Below are 15,078 nucleotides of genomic sequence, written 5' to 3' on the forward strand. Positions count from 1 at the left end.
TTAAAATTAGCCAGTCATAACGAAGCTTCGTTCCCAATTATTAGGATATTATGACTGGCTAATTTTCAAAGCATGAAGCAATTGTTATACACCTGTCCATAACCAGGGATCACTGCTTGCATTAAGCCCTGTTCGTACCCAGCATAGAGTTATAAAAACGCAATCAAGTCCTTCCACGAATTACAATACAGCACAAAGGCTGACGGGCACATGGTCAGTAACAACAGCATGCAACAAAAAGGAAGAAACCAAAAATTCAGTACTTGTATTAAGCCCTGTCTCCACCCAGCATCGAGTGATAGAAACGTAAAGAAGTCCTTCCACGAATTACGATACAGCACATAGGGGTGGTCACACAGTCAGTAACAACAGCATACAACGACAAGGAAGACACCAAAAATTCCACTGTGTACAAGGTACAGGAGAATGCATCCATCAGAACCAACAACAACAACAAGCAAAATCTGCGCACTCGCAATGAGAACAGTAAGGGCGGTGTCAGGGGAAAGAATGTCCTGCATCACCAGGATGCACGTAATGTGGTGGTTCCTCAGTATTCCAAAGCACATAAGCAATATAAACAGCTCAATGTTCTTTATGAGCAACAAAATCAGACTCCCTTTGAACCACAGGGGGCCAAGATTCAAGCACCGACCTGGGAACTAGGACCCACCAAACTCAAGCGAATACTCTCCTGTTAGAAAGGAGGGTCTCTAGTTGGCAGTGACTTACAACTTGTCCAAGTAGGGACCCCTATTCTAGTCAGGGCAAGGAAGTTACACACCCAAGAGAACCCCTTCTCACCCATTGGTGGCTTGGCACAAGCAGTCATGCTTATCGCAGAGGCAATGCTTCAAGCATTTTTACGTACACACACAGTCCCACAGTGGAAACACTACAATAGGACACTGTTGGACTGGGCCCTTTTTGAAGGGTCATCCCTAAACTTTTTGCTTTTCTCCTAGCCTTTTTTCTGACATGCTGTTGGTGGTTTTAGGACTCTAGGCACTTTAGCACTGCTGTCAAGTGTAAAGTGTGTGTGCTCTCTGTGATAAATATGGTAAGAATGGTCTACACCTGTTCGGTCGATTTAATTTGCCTGTCAGTCCCTTGTAAAGTGATATCTCCTATACCCAGGGCTGGTGAGCTAAATGCTACTGGTGGGCTTGCAGCGCTGATTGCGCCACCCACCAAAGTAGCCTTTCAAACCTATCCCAGGCCTCGGCCATTGCAGGGCCCGTGCACGCAGTGTTACTCCTGCTGTGACATGACACCTAAAGTGTATGCCATGTCCGTGACCCCCCTTTTACTACATGTCAGTCACCCCTAAGGTAGGCCCTTAGCTAACCCTATGGGCAGGGTGCATTGTAGGTAAAAGATAGGACATGTACTTTAAGTGTGTGAAATGTCCTGGTAGTGACAAACAGCCATTTTTGGTTTTTCACTACTGAGGGGCTGCCCTCCCATAGGAATGCATTGGGGATTCCCTGATAAGTGTTTTAGTGGTAATTCCTAATATGAGAGGAGCAGCGTGGTCAAGTTTGGTATGTTTGAAATAGTAATAACAAATGCTACGCAATGGTGTGCGCATATTTATTGTGACTATTTTAGACATGCTACTTTTAGGAGTTGGCATTTCTGTGTGCTATGTGTCTGCCTGCCTGATGTGGATTGCATGTCTGGCTTTTGTGTGCTGGGGCTGGTGAGGTGTGTGTGGCACCAGGAGGGGCAGGGTGAGTCAGCGCTAGGCTGAATGGGACATCTGCATTTGGAGTAGTGGGAGGAGAAGTCCCTGGTGCCTGAATAGGATTGTGCCTGCCCTAGTGAATGCTGTCTCCGCCCCCTGTGGTGTGTTTGAGCACTGAGTCCCCACCTGACAAAGGGGAAGAGGAACCCTGTCAACAGAGTGCTCCAAATACCCCCTGAACCAGTTGCATCTGGTTCCCCCAAGCCCTGTGCTGCAGATAAAGAGAATCTGTGTATAAATACTGGGGCTGTGACCTCATGAAAATGTGCTGTTCCTGACTTTCTGGGGCTTGCTGCTGCTGGGGCCCAGGAGGAACCACCATGGGGGCTTGCCTCCCTGCTGGAGGGCCATGTGTGCTGGCCTCCCTGGGCCCAGCTATGCCCCATGGACCCTGGAAGACTTTTGCACCCTGTGAGCGTTTTTTCTTTAAATTTCCAGGACCTTAAAGACCTCTAGCGCCTCATGAGCGCTGTGATTTACTTGCCCCAAGAAAAAGGAGAGCGTGGCTTGCGCAGCGCTAAGCTGCCGTCTTTTTAGAGGGACTGCCCATGGTATGGATTCCCCCGTTATGCCTTGGGAGTGGGTGCCCACCCGCTTTATATTTATTTTAGCCGTGGGTGCCCATCCCGTATTTGTGCCTCCTTTAGAGCGGGTGCCCACCCCGCTTTTGGTGATAATTATCGCAGGTGCCCACCCCGCATTCCTCCTTGCCTTCGCGGGTGCCCACCCCGCCTTGAGGATTTATTTGGTGAGCAAGTGAAGATTGTTACGGGTGCCCACCCCACTTCGCCGCAAAGAAATAATCAGTCGGCCCATCCTGGAAGCCAGGCAAAGTCCGCCTGACTCTGGGCGGGCCCAAATCAGAAAGAGGCTGCCGCGGCTGCCAATGGCAGTGCGGCTGGCTGGCAGAGCGTCCGAGTAGGAACCTGCGGACAGGGGGGCCCCCGTGAAGCTGAGGGAAGCCCCGCAAGCACCGCCAGGAAGGAGGGAGAGCCCCCTAGGAGTAGGGGCTCTCCTTAGCATGCCGCCCGAGAGCCAAGGAGAGGAGACAGGGAGAAGAGGCCTTGAGAGCAGGACCGATCCTAGCACAGTGCCAGAGTCGTCCCCAGCGGAGTCCGGAGAAAGAGCCCAGTGGGAGGAGAGCCTGTCAAACCCCGGTGAGTGGGGCTTCACTTTTGAATGGTTGGGACCGATTGAGGGTTCCCAGGGCACCCTAGTGCCAAGGTATTTCCCTCAGCTGCCCCGCCTGGTAGTGGGCAACTGCAACAGTTGGCCCATTTTATTTTTTTAGATTCCCCGTGGGGGACTCACGGCCAGGTGGTGCCAGCGCCATTTCCCGTTCGGGCAAAATATGTTGAGAGTTTCAGAGTGGGGCTCCCCCGATGCACATTTTCAGTGCCTGGAGCCCTTGGATGCTCCCGAGGGCCCTGAGGTGCCCGTGCTCATTTGGCCACATTTGTTTTATAGAGTCCCAGTCGGGCTCTCAGGGCACAGTCAGTGCCAGTGCCTAATTTCCTTCACAGTTGCACGGCAATCAGCGGCAGCGCAATTGCGCACTTGGATTCTGCCGCAGTGGCAGCACGCCCTGACATTTGGGACATAGGGCATTTGAGCCCTCTGAGAAGGCCAGTTGGCTTGGGGTCAGTTTAGGGTGTTGTTAGGGAGCAAGGCCCTAATGTGATACCAATGCATAATGTGTTTATGCCCAGTTTTTAGGCCTACTATGTTTTCCCAACAGGTTCAGGCAAGAAGCAATGTTACCAGTCCTGACGGGTTGTTTTACTGGAATGTGATGTGACGTATGTCCAGTGTTTAGGCATAATGTGTTAAGGCCTAATGTGATGTTGCATAATGTATCTCTGGTGATGCCTATGACATAATGTGTTTATGTTTAGGATGTTTATCCATAATGTGTTTATGATATTGAGTTTGGGGCCTAATGTGTTTTATTGCCTAATGTCAAGCTATGATATTTTAGAATGGTGTCTAATGCTAATGTGAAAATGCTTAGGTCATTATGGTACCAGTGGTTACTGGTTGTGTTTTGCATCGACTTACCTGTTCTGATGGTTCTGACCCTGGCCCGATTGGCCTGGTCCTGTATATAATCCCCTGTGAATATTGCCTAGTGCCAGTTGGCACAGTGTAAATGTGTGATTATGTTTCTAATGTGTTTATGATAGTACAAAGGCTATTTTTTTTATTATAACCTTGTGTGGAGATCCTTTTGTGGTGTGCCTAGTGTGTTACTGCTGTGTGTGTGTGTGTGTTGCGCAAATGCTTTACACATTGCCTCTGGGATAAGCCTCACTGCTCGTGCCAAGCTACCAAGGGGCTGAGCAGGGGTTATCTTTAGCGTGTAACTTCCTTGCCCTGACTAGAGTGGTGGTTTCTGCCTGGCTTTGGCGCAAGCCTTAGCCAACTAGAAATCCCATTTCTAACAGACATCAAGCCAGTTTAGAAAAATAACCAATATTTATCATAAAAATAAAACAAGACCACAACTACAATAATCCAACATACAAGTAAAGATATCACAGTTAAAAGGTTCAAAATAGTTCAGTCCATAAGAAACTATGGAATCGTCACTTTTATCCAAAGTACCAGGGATGCGTCAAAATCAAAGACAAAAACAGGCACAGGGGAGATGAAATGCCAGAAAAGTAAAGCAATGTGTCGATTCCTTACTCCCAGGGGAGGTGATGTGATAGTTCCTTACTGCAAGGGGAGGTGATGCATCGATTTGTTACTGCAGCGCATGGGAGGTGATGCTTTGATCTCCAGACACGCAGCCTCAGTTCCGTACTGCTGGGCAACGTTGATGAAGAACTTGGCACACAGGTTTGATGCATCAAATATCAGGATGTGCTGGGTCCATTCGGCAGTTTAACAACAATGTGTCAATTTTCCTGCCGGAAATCAGGTAATTTGTCAATTTCTTCAGCCGGACAACAGTGCCTGTGTCCAAGTCGGAGTTGATGTTGGAGACACGGTGCTCAGAACTCGGTCTGCGGTGATCTTCCAATTGCATGGCAGCCGCTGCGTCGGTCTTTGGCCACACCATGGCAATGTATTGGTTTTTCAGCTACACAGCTGTCAAGAAAAAACAGGCGCTGATGGTCCATGCGTGGATTTTCTCAGTCCTTTGCAGCAAAACCACCTCCTATGGCCCAGAACTGTAGTTGGCACCACTTGGCGGGTCAGAACTCCCAGCAGAGGAGTTATGGGGCTGCAGATCAAGTCTTTGATGGCCCTGAGACTTCTTAACAGGAGGCAAGCACACACAACCCCTTGGAGAACCTTTGCAAGCAGGATGTAGAAAGCAAAGTCCAGTCATTTCACTGCCCAAGACAGAAATAGCATGCAGCAGGCCAACACAGGAAAGCACACAGCAAAGTGGTAGTCCCTCCTGACAGCTTCTCCAGCTCTACTTTTTGGCAGAATGTCACCTTAGTCCTGAAGTGCTCTGAAGTTATGGTGCCACAACTCCAGTACGTATACCAGTTTCTGCCTTTGAAGTAGGCAAACTTCAAAGGAAAGTCTTTGTAAAGCACAAGACCTTGGGGAAAATACGCCAAAGATGCCAGGTCTAACATCTCCTATATATCATATGGCTCATTTGACACTCTAAACAAAGCGGCAATCATAAAGCTAACGAAGAAATACAAAAGCTGTCGCACATCAATTCTTCACCTTTACTACCAATAGAATTTAAACCTCATCCCCACATAAGAAAAAGAGAGGCAACAGTAACAAAATGTGCTGGAAGCAAAAAGGTCCAGCAAGTCCGTGTACCACAGGATACCTTTCAACAGTGGTGGATTAAGGTACAAAAGATCACCCCACCACGTACCTGGGCCCATTACTCCCCAATGCAACAAGCAACACAAACAACAAATTAAGGAAGTCATGGCCAACTACTTCAGTGCTGTGAGCAGAACAATTCTTGACAAATTTCCAAAAATTGACAATAGTAAAATTCTCAGAGTCTGGTAGAACTGGACAGGTTCAGAAGCGCCATCAGAATCCCATAGTGGAAATACACCAGGGATGGTCTTGGATTCCCAATGATCAGGATACCAACTGGTTCTGACAGCAACATCTCTGTGTTAGAGCAGGATAAAATCAACATTTGCCCATGGAACACACATGGCTTTGAGAAATTTCTGCAAGATTGAGACACAATGCCATTCATTCAAACATTTGTCATCATCCTAAATCAGTAACCATGGACCCTACAGCCAACGTCATTAGTAGGTTACGTGGAACACCACATCCCTTCGGAAAAAAATATCTAAATATGGGCACTCCGGGATGGGGGCTCTCCACATATTCCTCTACAAAGTATAACTGGGCCCTGGAAAAGATCAACTCTGGCATAAACTGGATACAGGTAACCAAGCTTGAAAGGAAAGGCAGCAGTCTTCTATTGAAGGCGCTTCTCATCATAAATGTCTGTATACACCCATGTAAAGTGAAGGAGGAAAAAAGGGTGGCAGCTTTGGTTGCGTTAATAAAGACACTACAGAAACTATACCAGCAATCGCTCTTCATCATTTCAGGGGATTTCAATGTTAACCTCTACCAGAGTATCAAAAAACGAGGCAACCAATTTAATGCTAATTTTAATCGGTGAGTGAAGTGTAATAACCTCATTCTTGTTAATATCGAGTCGCTGTACAGTGTGTTTAGAACGAAAAAAAAACAATTTTTTCCATAAATAAAGAAATATAACAATTGCCTCTATTTTTCCATCGATCACAATTAGGTGCAGACTGTGATATCTTCAACACGGCTGTTTCTGACTCAAAAATAAAATCAGGCCATCGTTATCACGATATTGAATACCGATAATTGAAATCGACATCTTTTCTTTTTTAAGTAAGTCCTTGAATGTCGATATAAATATTCTTTAACATTCCTAGACATTGCGGCATAATATTGTTACTTTTATATAAAATGGTGTCGCGGACAATGGGGCTCCTTGATTTGTTTGGCATTATTAACCCATATGCTCTCCTGATCTGGAGGTTCATGAGGAGTAATGTTACATTTACCTCTATTCAAAAATTTTTTCGTTGTGATTAACTATTGCTAGTACACCTGAATAGGTTACATTGACAATTGTTGGAACTACAAAATTAGGGTCCCCTAGGTTCCACAAAATGCAACTGCTCAAATTTTCTATAAACTTTCAAAATTAAACTTATGTATATCATGTTTGTTGTATATAGAGGGATGAAGGTTGCCTAGTTATGGGATGAGAACATGTATTTGAAAAAGAGTTTTATGAATGTTTTTAACTTATAAAAAATAGTTTTTTGTAGAAAGGAAAAATAGTTATATTCATTTGTGTTTTTTCAGAAATATCTGTGGCTGAAGAAGGCGTTTTTTCCAACGCTGAAACGCGCGTCGACACTAATGATCGCCACTTTTTGATTTTAATAGACTATTCTGATAAGTTGTATATGATTTTTTGTAATTAATTGTTTTAATTGTATTTTGTCAAATATGAATTATGTTAATACAGCTTTTTATTAGATTTTGCCTTAATTGTTCCCTTCTTTGCAATCTTGGTTCCCTCAATGTTGTTTTAAATGCCTAGGTTTGATATACACACTATGTTTTCCCTGTCCTAGGAATTGTATCCATTTTCTACAGGGGGTCCTTGTTATTTACACATTGATAAAGTGCCAGAACAGGAAGGAGTCGTCACTCTTTTATCTGGAACAATTCCAATTTATTGCTTCGTTAGAGGATTTATTTGGTACTTGACTCTTGTATATAAGCAGAGTCAATTACAGCAAGCATAGATCATAGGACAGGTGAGACATAGAACAGCCAACATGAGTTTCACCCCCTCGTACGGCCAACAGGCCAAGGGGCTTCCTCAGGGCTGAACAATCATAAAGTATGCAACCGTGCACAGCAAAATGAAATTACAAAAAGAAACAAAATTACAAAAATACAATTTCGGACAGAGTGCAGTGTATTTGCATGAGTACAGTAATGATAAAAGATCACTCATCACCTGTGAGAGTGTAGTGCGAGTGGAGAGTGAGAGCAAAGCTATGAAAGGTTATTGGGGGGAAGGAGGAGGGAGAAAGGAGACATGAGTGTGGTCAGAGAGAAAACAATAATAGTATGAAGCAAAGTAGGGAGAGAGAAGGAGTTACGAGATATTTGAGGTGCATGTGGGCGTTGTGAGAGCAGAGTACAATATATTAAGAGTAAGGACAGGGAGAGAAGAGTAGTGGGAGAGGAATGAAAGGAAAGAAAGAGAGGGAAGAATAGAGAGGAAGTAGGGAGAGTAGAGAGAAATAAACCATAATCATCCTATTTTATAAGGAGAGAGACAGTACATTAGAAAAAGCATCGTAATTCAAATACAAAATGTTTTCATTAGCATACATACGTCAGGTTGGTATCCAAATAGTGAAATATGAAATACATAAAATTGAACAGGCGCAATGAGCATCATTTGTAATGGTTAGTGAGGTTCATATGCATTCCAGTGAGGTCAAAGTCGGCGTGAGACCAAACCCTATAAAAGTAACCAATAACGTAATAATGTTTGGTCCTGTGAATAAAAATGGAACCCAAGTGTTTCCGTGATGAGTCAAGTTCAAATGGCCATGGTGCTGTAAGATATAACAGGGGTGATCTAGTCCTGGAGAACAGATTATTAACCTCATAAGTCAAGAGACTGTGGACAGCCATTTAGGGATCCAAGGCGCGTTAAAGTATATAAACTAGGATGACGGGAGTGCCCCCAGTGGAGCACCTGCTCATAAGTCGGGTTGCATTGGCGCTTACCGTTTTCATAAGAAAGGGTGAGTGAGTAAGTGAATGATTAAAACTGGCTAGGGGATACCAAAATGAAATTAGTTTAATGTGTGGGTTCTCCTGACAGGTTAAAAAACCTGTAGACTGTGTGTACTATTGTGTTGGTCATCAGTGACCGCGACCAGGTTTTCACGACACATGTTTCATGCTGAGCTGCCATTACATCGTATGTTCTCCTTTCTCCCCATTTTTTGATTCTCAGCCCGTTACTGTCCGGGCGAACACACGCTAGCCTATGGAGCGGCCCACAACTTACTAATAGGTAAGACTGCATGACATGCCATGTTCTACTTCACTGCAACCTATGCCATGCTTTTGTGCTATGTGCCGAAAGTTTTATGGAATGGGAGTTTGCACTTTTTTGCTATATTTCCACATTTAACCTAGGCGCCCACTCTACAGTAGTATTCTTTATGGCACAATATAATGTCTCGCTAAACTGTGATTAATGTATTGTGATACCATGATTTCGGGCCATGAGCCCTAATGGTGTATCAGTAGAGCCATCTGCTCAACTTCTACTAAGGCAGTACTGGCTCTTTTTCGTTTGCCTGATAATCAAGTGTATCAATGTGGTGAAGTGTAATCAATTGTCTCAAACGCTGAGCATGATTCTACATTATGTTGTATGTCTTGTTTGTATTTTCCTATGCTCGTCATGTGAATACACTACTGGGATGAGGTGCAATCAATCATCTCACCGCTGAGAGACTTATAATAATTTCACCCTTTGTGTTTCGTTTTCTATTCTTCTTTCCTCATCTAGGTCACAACAAAAGCAGTCACTAATTGGGCTTAGGCCAACTTGTAGCTTGTCACAAGTGGAACCGCCTAGTTCTCTTTAGTAGGGTTCTTTACCCATTCACGGTTTTATTCACTTCATTGGTCCTGAGGAAGCTCCAGGGATCGTTAGGGCGCGAAACATGCCGACCAAAGAGTTACTGAGGAACATTATTGCCTAGTCAGTAAACACACAACCTACAGGTTTTTTAACCTGTCAGGGGAACCCACACATTAAACAATTTTTTTTGGTATCTCCTGCCAATTTTAATCATTCACTCACTCACCCTTTCTTACGAACCCTCAATCTCACACCCTCACTCACCATAAGGCGTTATCAAAAGATCTCCGCTAAAGCGACCCTTCAGGGGACCCGTAGGGCATTGCAGCGCTGACCCGACGAGGAGCAATGCCTGATGATGAAGCATGACATCCCTTGGGATCTGTGAAGGCAACAAGAGACAAGACTTGGGCCTGCCTCTATCTTGTGGGGTTTAGACCTAGTCCTGGACCTAGTCCTTTAGGTTCCTTTTTCTATTTCCCTTTCTCTGTGGACAACTATTGTGCCCACACTGGAACAGTTACACACCGTTTGGTTTGAGATTACTATATGGAGCACGGGTACTGAACCATAACTAGCTCCTAGCCGCGCCCTTCTGTTTGATACAGCCAAGATTCCAGGCAACGCCGCATACATACATACTTACATAGACATATACATTCATACACAGAGAAACAGGTACATACATTTAGAGAGATGGGCATATTTACAGAGAGGCCGAAAGATAAATAAACAGACATACGAATACATGTATAAATGTATTGCATGCATATACAGACATAATATACTTTTATACATAAACAGACAAATAGATAAAACCAATACATAGAAAGCCTGAGGCCATATGAACTGGTAGAAATGACACAGATACAAGATATAGACGAACAGGTGGAAGCATTGGTGTATATTTATATTTCATGCCACAATGTATATATATAAATGTGTGTGTTATGCATTTGTATGTGTGGTTTGTGTAGATGTACTGTGTGTAGGTATCTCCTCAACACTCGTTGCCAGTTCCACAATGATTTGATTAGGAGCGCACCTCCTGTACCTAATATTCAGTGCTAACCGGCTCTTCCTTTATGTTGGTCTGACAATTTTGCCGTTGGCTTCCATCTCGAGACTTCAGTAAACTCATTTGCAGCTGGACCGAATAGTAGGAAACCTACTAGAAACTGGGGAAAACTCGACATTGCAGCTCTTAATAAAATCCTGTCTTCCAGTACCACCACAAACATACAAATGTCAGTCACTTCCTCAAATGTCGTACAAAAATGGCTTCTAAATGCCATTGACACCTGCCTTCCCCCTTCCTTAAAAAAGATCAACAATCATCGTCCCCTGGCTCCCTGGTTTAATGAGAAACTAAAAGCGGGAAAACTAAATGTACGGGGTTGGAAAGACGCTGGAGAAGGAACTATACATCTGATGCCAAATCTGCTTATAAAAAAGCCAAAAGAGAATATCACACTCTTTGTAAATCAGCTTGTGCTGAATATGTCTCCTTGATCATCTCCAGTGCTCTGAACTGCCCCAAGACTCTTTTTAAAATGGTCAAAGTGCTTTCTGGATCTGAAACCCAATCTAGGCCCCCTACCTTGAATAGCCGGCAATGTGAGGAACTAGCTACATTTCTCCTCCATAAAGTGGAGACAATATATTCTGAAATAAAAGATATAAGATCTGATAATCTCTGTCAGTTGTCATCTATTGGCACTCCTGTAGACAATATTTCTTTTACCAAGATAGGGAGACTTCCTTATCCATGCCCAAGCTAGAAACATGGTCTTTATTTCACATGGATTCACATGGATTCTTTTAAGCAGCTGTTAGACAGCATCAAATCGGGTTCCCCTCCCCCCCCCCCGAGATCCACTCCCGATCTCCGTGCTTCAGAAGCTTGAGCCATCATCACTTAGGGTAATCATGGAACTCTTAAATGCCTCTCTTCAGGAAGCAAAAGTTCCCCCTGAGTGGAAGCATGCTATTGTGCTTCCTCTTCTGGATCCTGATCAGCCTTCCAACTACCGCCCTATTTCATTGCTCCCAGCTTTCTCTAAGATTTTAGAGAAACATGTTAATTTGCAGCTAGCCCAATTTATAGAGGCACCATGGATTTGGGCCCAGATCTTTTGACTGGGGGAGTGTGTGACATTGATCCACATTCAGTCCATCACTTGTTGTTTTTTGCAATTGCCGCCCTAAGTGCGCTGGGGATGCCCAGACGTGGGTCCCAGGCACTCCACACCACTTGGAGTCAAGCTAGCCGGGCTGAAGAGAGGTGTTACCTCGAAACCGGTCCGGTCCTCGGATGCTTGATTCCGGTCTGGGAAAGATATGGCTGTTGTAGTTCGGACTGGACTGTTCCCATGGGGCAACAGGGTCAGAGCTGATTTGCATAAAGCCATTATCTGACCCAGGGTGGTGTGGAGTGCAAAAAAACGATGGATTTGGGCCCAGATCTTTTGACTGGGGGAGTGTGTGACATTGATCCACATTCAGTCCATCACTTGTTGTTTTTTGCAATTCCACTTTTTTTACAGTCATCAGAGTCTGGACTCAGAGCAGGCAATTCGACTGAGACGACACTCCTTGGTGTTACGGAAAGACTGCGCCGCCACTTGGACTCTGGATACACAGTGGCTCTTATACTGCTCGACTTAAGCGCAGCCTTTGACACGGTGTCTCACACTGTGTTACTAAACACCTTACGAGCTCTGGGTGTGACCGGGCGGCTCTTAACTGGCTTATCTCTTTCCTTACTAATCGCCCCTTCCAGGTCCACTCTCCCACTGCCAGTTCTGATATTCACATTTCACCTTACAGGGTACCCCAGGGCTCTATTCTTAGCCCCTTACTATTTAATGTACACGTCAGACCCCTGGCTGACATTGCCGAGGAAGCAGGGCTGCCTCTGTTCTCCTATGCAGATGACACTCAGATCATCTTCTCTCTCACTGCTGAGAGGATGTCTGAGATATCTCCCCTCCAGTTGGGCTTGGGAAAGATCTATTCGTGGATGCAAGCTAATTCCCTTAAGCTCCACAGAGAGAAGACCGAGGTCTTAATTTTAGGGAAGAATAAAGATTTCTGGGGTCCACAACATTGGCCTAATGAAATGGTTGCCTCTCCTTCACCCTCCCGCCAAGTCCGCAATTTAGGCTTCATCTTAGACGATGCATTAACAATGCGACACCAAGCCGTTAAGGTGGCTGCAATTTGCTTTACCATCCTGAAGTGGCTGAAAAAGATCATTTGGATGCTGCCTGTTTACACTCAGAGAACCGAAGTCCAGACTCCTGTCACCTCTAGACTGGACTATGGTAACATTCTCTATCTGGGGTCTAACAAGGATGTAACACGAAAGCTACAGGTAGAACAGAATTCCGCAGCTAGACTGATATGCCAGGTCCCGAAAGCTGCCTCTGTGTCCAGCCATTTGCGTGATCTTCATTGGCTCAGGGTGGAAAACCGAATTAAGTTCAAAGCCCTGAGCTATATGTTCAAAATCAGAGCGGGAAAGTCCCCCCCAGTACCTACAGACCTTGGTGCATTCCTACGTATCTTCACGTCCCCTCCGCTCGTCCACCCAGGAGAAATTCTCCGTTCACAGAATCAGATTGTCGCGGATGGGCTGTAGATCGTTTGCTTGCTTGGAACCTTCACTGTGTAATTCTCTCCCCATATCGCCCCGTAGCGAAAACGATTACGTAAAATTCCGTAAATCCTTAAAAACCTGGGCCTAGATGTATCAAGATTCCATTTTGCGAATCTTAAATAGCGATTTTTAGCGAATCGCTATTTAAGATTCGCAAAACGGAATGTATGTAAAAAATCGCTTTTTTTTAGCGATTCCTTATTAATCTTTATTTGCGAATTCGCATTTTGCGAATTCGCAAATAAGGAATAATTTCCCATGCATTCCTATGGGCCAGGAGGCCCTTAGGAATGATTGTGAAGTAATTCTCAAATTGCGAATTCGCAATTTGCTAATCGCAATTTGAGAATTATTTCAAGGGTGCAGGGGTGTCTCATGGACACCCTGCTGCACCCCTGAAACTTACATGTGTGTGCATATGGCACACATACATTGCCCTATGGGCATGTATGTGTGTCACATGCCACCTTCAAAATTGTCATATTTTTGTTTTTGAAAGGATATCGCAAATTAACACAAACCTCAAATTGGTGTTAATTTGCGATTCCTTAACCTGAATTCGCAATGTAAAAAAAATTCATACATGGCATTTAAGGAATCGCAAAATTGCGATTCCTTAAATGCTTAAGCAAAATAAGGAATCGCAATTTTTTGCGATTCCTTATTTTGCTAATTTCTAATACATCCCAAAAGATGCAAAATGTCCGTTTGCGATTCCTTAAGGCCGAAATTCGCAGAATTTCGGCCTTAACGAATCGCAAAAGGCTTGATACATCTAGGCCCTGTTTTTTAACCAATAACTTTCCCTTCTCTGACTCTTGCCTTTGGCTCCTTTTGGCTCTTTCTGGCTGGCGCCGGGAAACCCTTCGGTGTAGCTGTTGCACCCTACAAATTAAAATTGACATTGACACCAAACTCAGATCTCATTAAAAGGAGCTGCCTCTCTGCTCCTGAGCCCCTCCCTGCTCCTGAGCCACTTCTATCTGATCTCTTTGCTCACTCAGTGAAATCGCCGCCTCCATTGCTCGGACCTCACTCTCACCTTGCCTCCAAAACATAAAGCTCTGTAAAAAACAGTATTGCTGGTGTACTGGCCAGGAGCCCCACACGCATTCGTTTCAACAGCAATTGCAAAATCCCGCTGGCTCTGGCAATCTCCTATTTAAAACAGGTCAAGAAAATACATTTTGGATATCTTGCTTTTCATGAAGGGCTGCATGGCTGTGACCTGCTAGCGCTCTCCTGAGCTATCTAAAATGTAAGCATTGCGTTAATGCTCCAGCTCTACTGTCACTGGCTCAGACTGCCTGTGTCTTTATGTGTCTGTGTGAATACCACCCACTATCATGCCTGACTATCGCCCCTCGATCTTTATATATTACTGTCTTTGTTGGTTGCAAAAAACGCTAAACACACATACAACAACATTATTCATTTAGTATGTAAAACCAAATACATAAATTCCATACATGAATATGAAGTTTAGACTCATCATTTATAATGGAAATATTGTTCACTTCTAAGCAATCGTCTAATAAGTACTAACATTTCGTTTTAGGAATGTTTTTGCCTATGTGTCTATCTTTCTTTTTCTCCAGCCATACCTGATACGTTCATATCGGGACACACCACCCATCCATCCACCATCAATTCATGTATTCATCCACGTATACATCCACTCACTCATCCAAGCATTCATTCAAATATCCGTCATTCCACAACCCATCAAACCATCCACCCAGATCCATACACCCACCAACCCATCCGTCCTAATCTGCCCAATTTCTTCTTAAATGACCGGATAGGAGAAATGCGACATTGGAGAACTATGCGAGTGCACTCTGCAAACAGAGGATAGACGCACGAACAATCACAGACTCAAACTAAAGTGTATTTTATATGTTGTGCCTGATGCCATTAGGTAGTTGTCAATGTAGTTTTTTCTGTATAATAAAGGGAATGTATGCAATAGGCTTGCTTCAT

The sequence above is a fragment of the Lissotriton helveticus genome, chromosome 4_1, assembly GCF_964261635.1.
Source record: "Lissotriton helveticus chromosome 4_1, aLisHel1.1, whole genome shotgun sequence".
NCBI classification, from domain to species: Eukaryota; Metazoa; Chordata; class Amphibia; order Caudata; family Salamandridae; genus Lissotriton; species Lissotriton helveticus.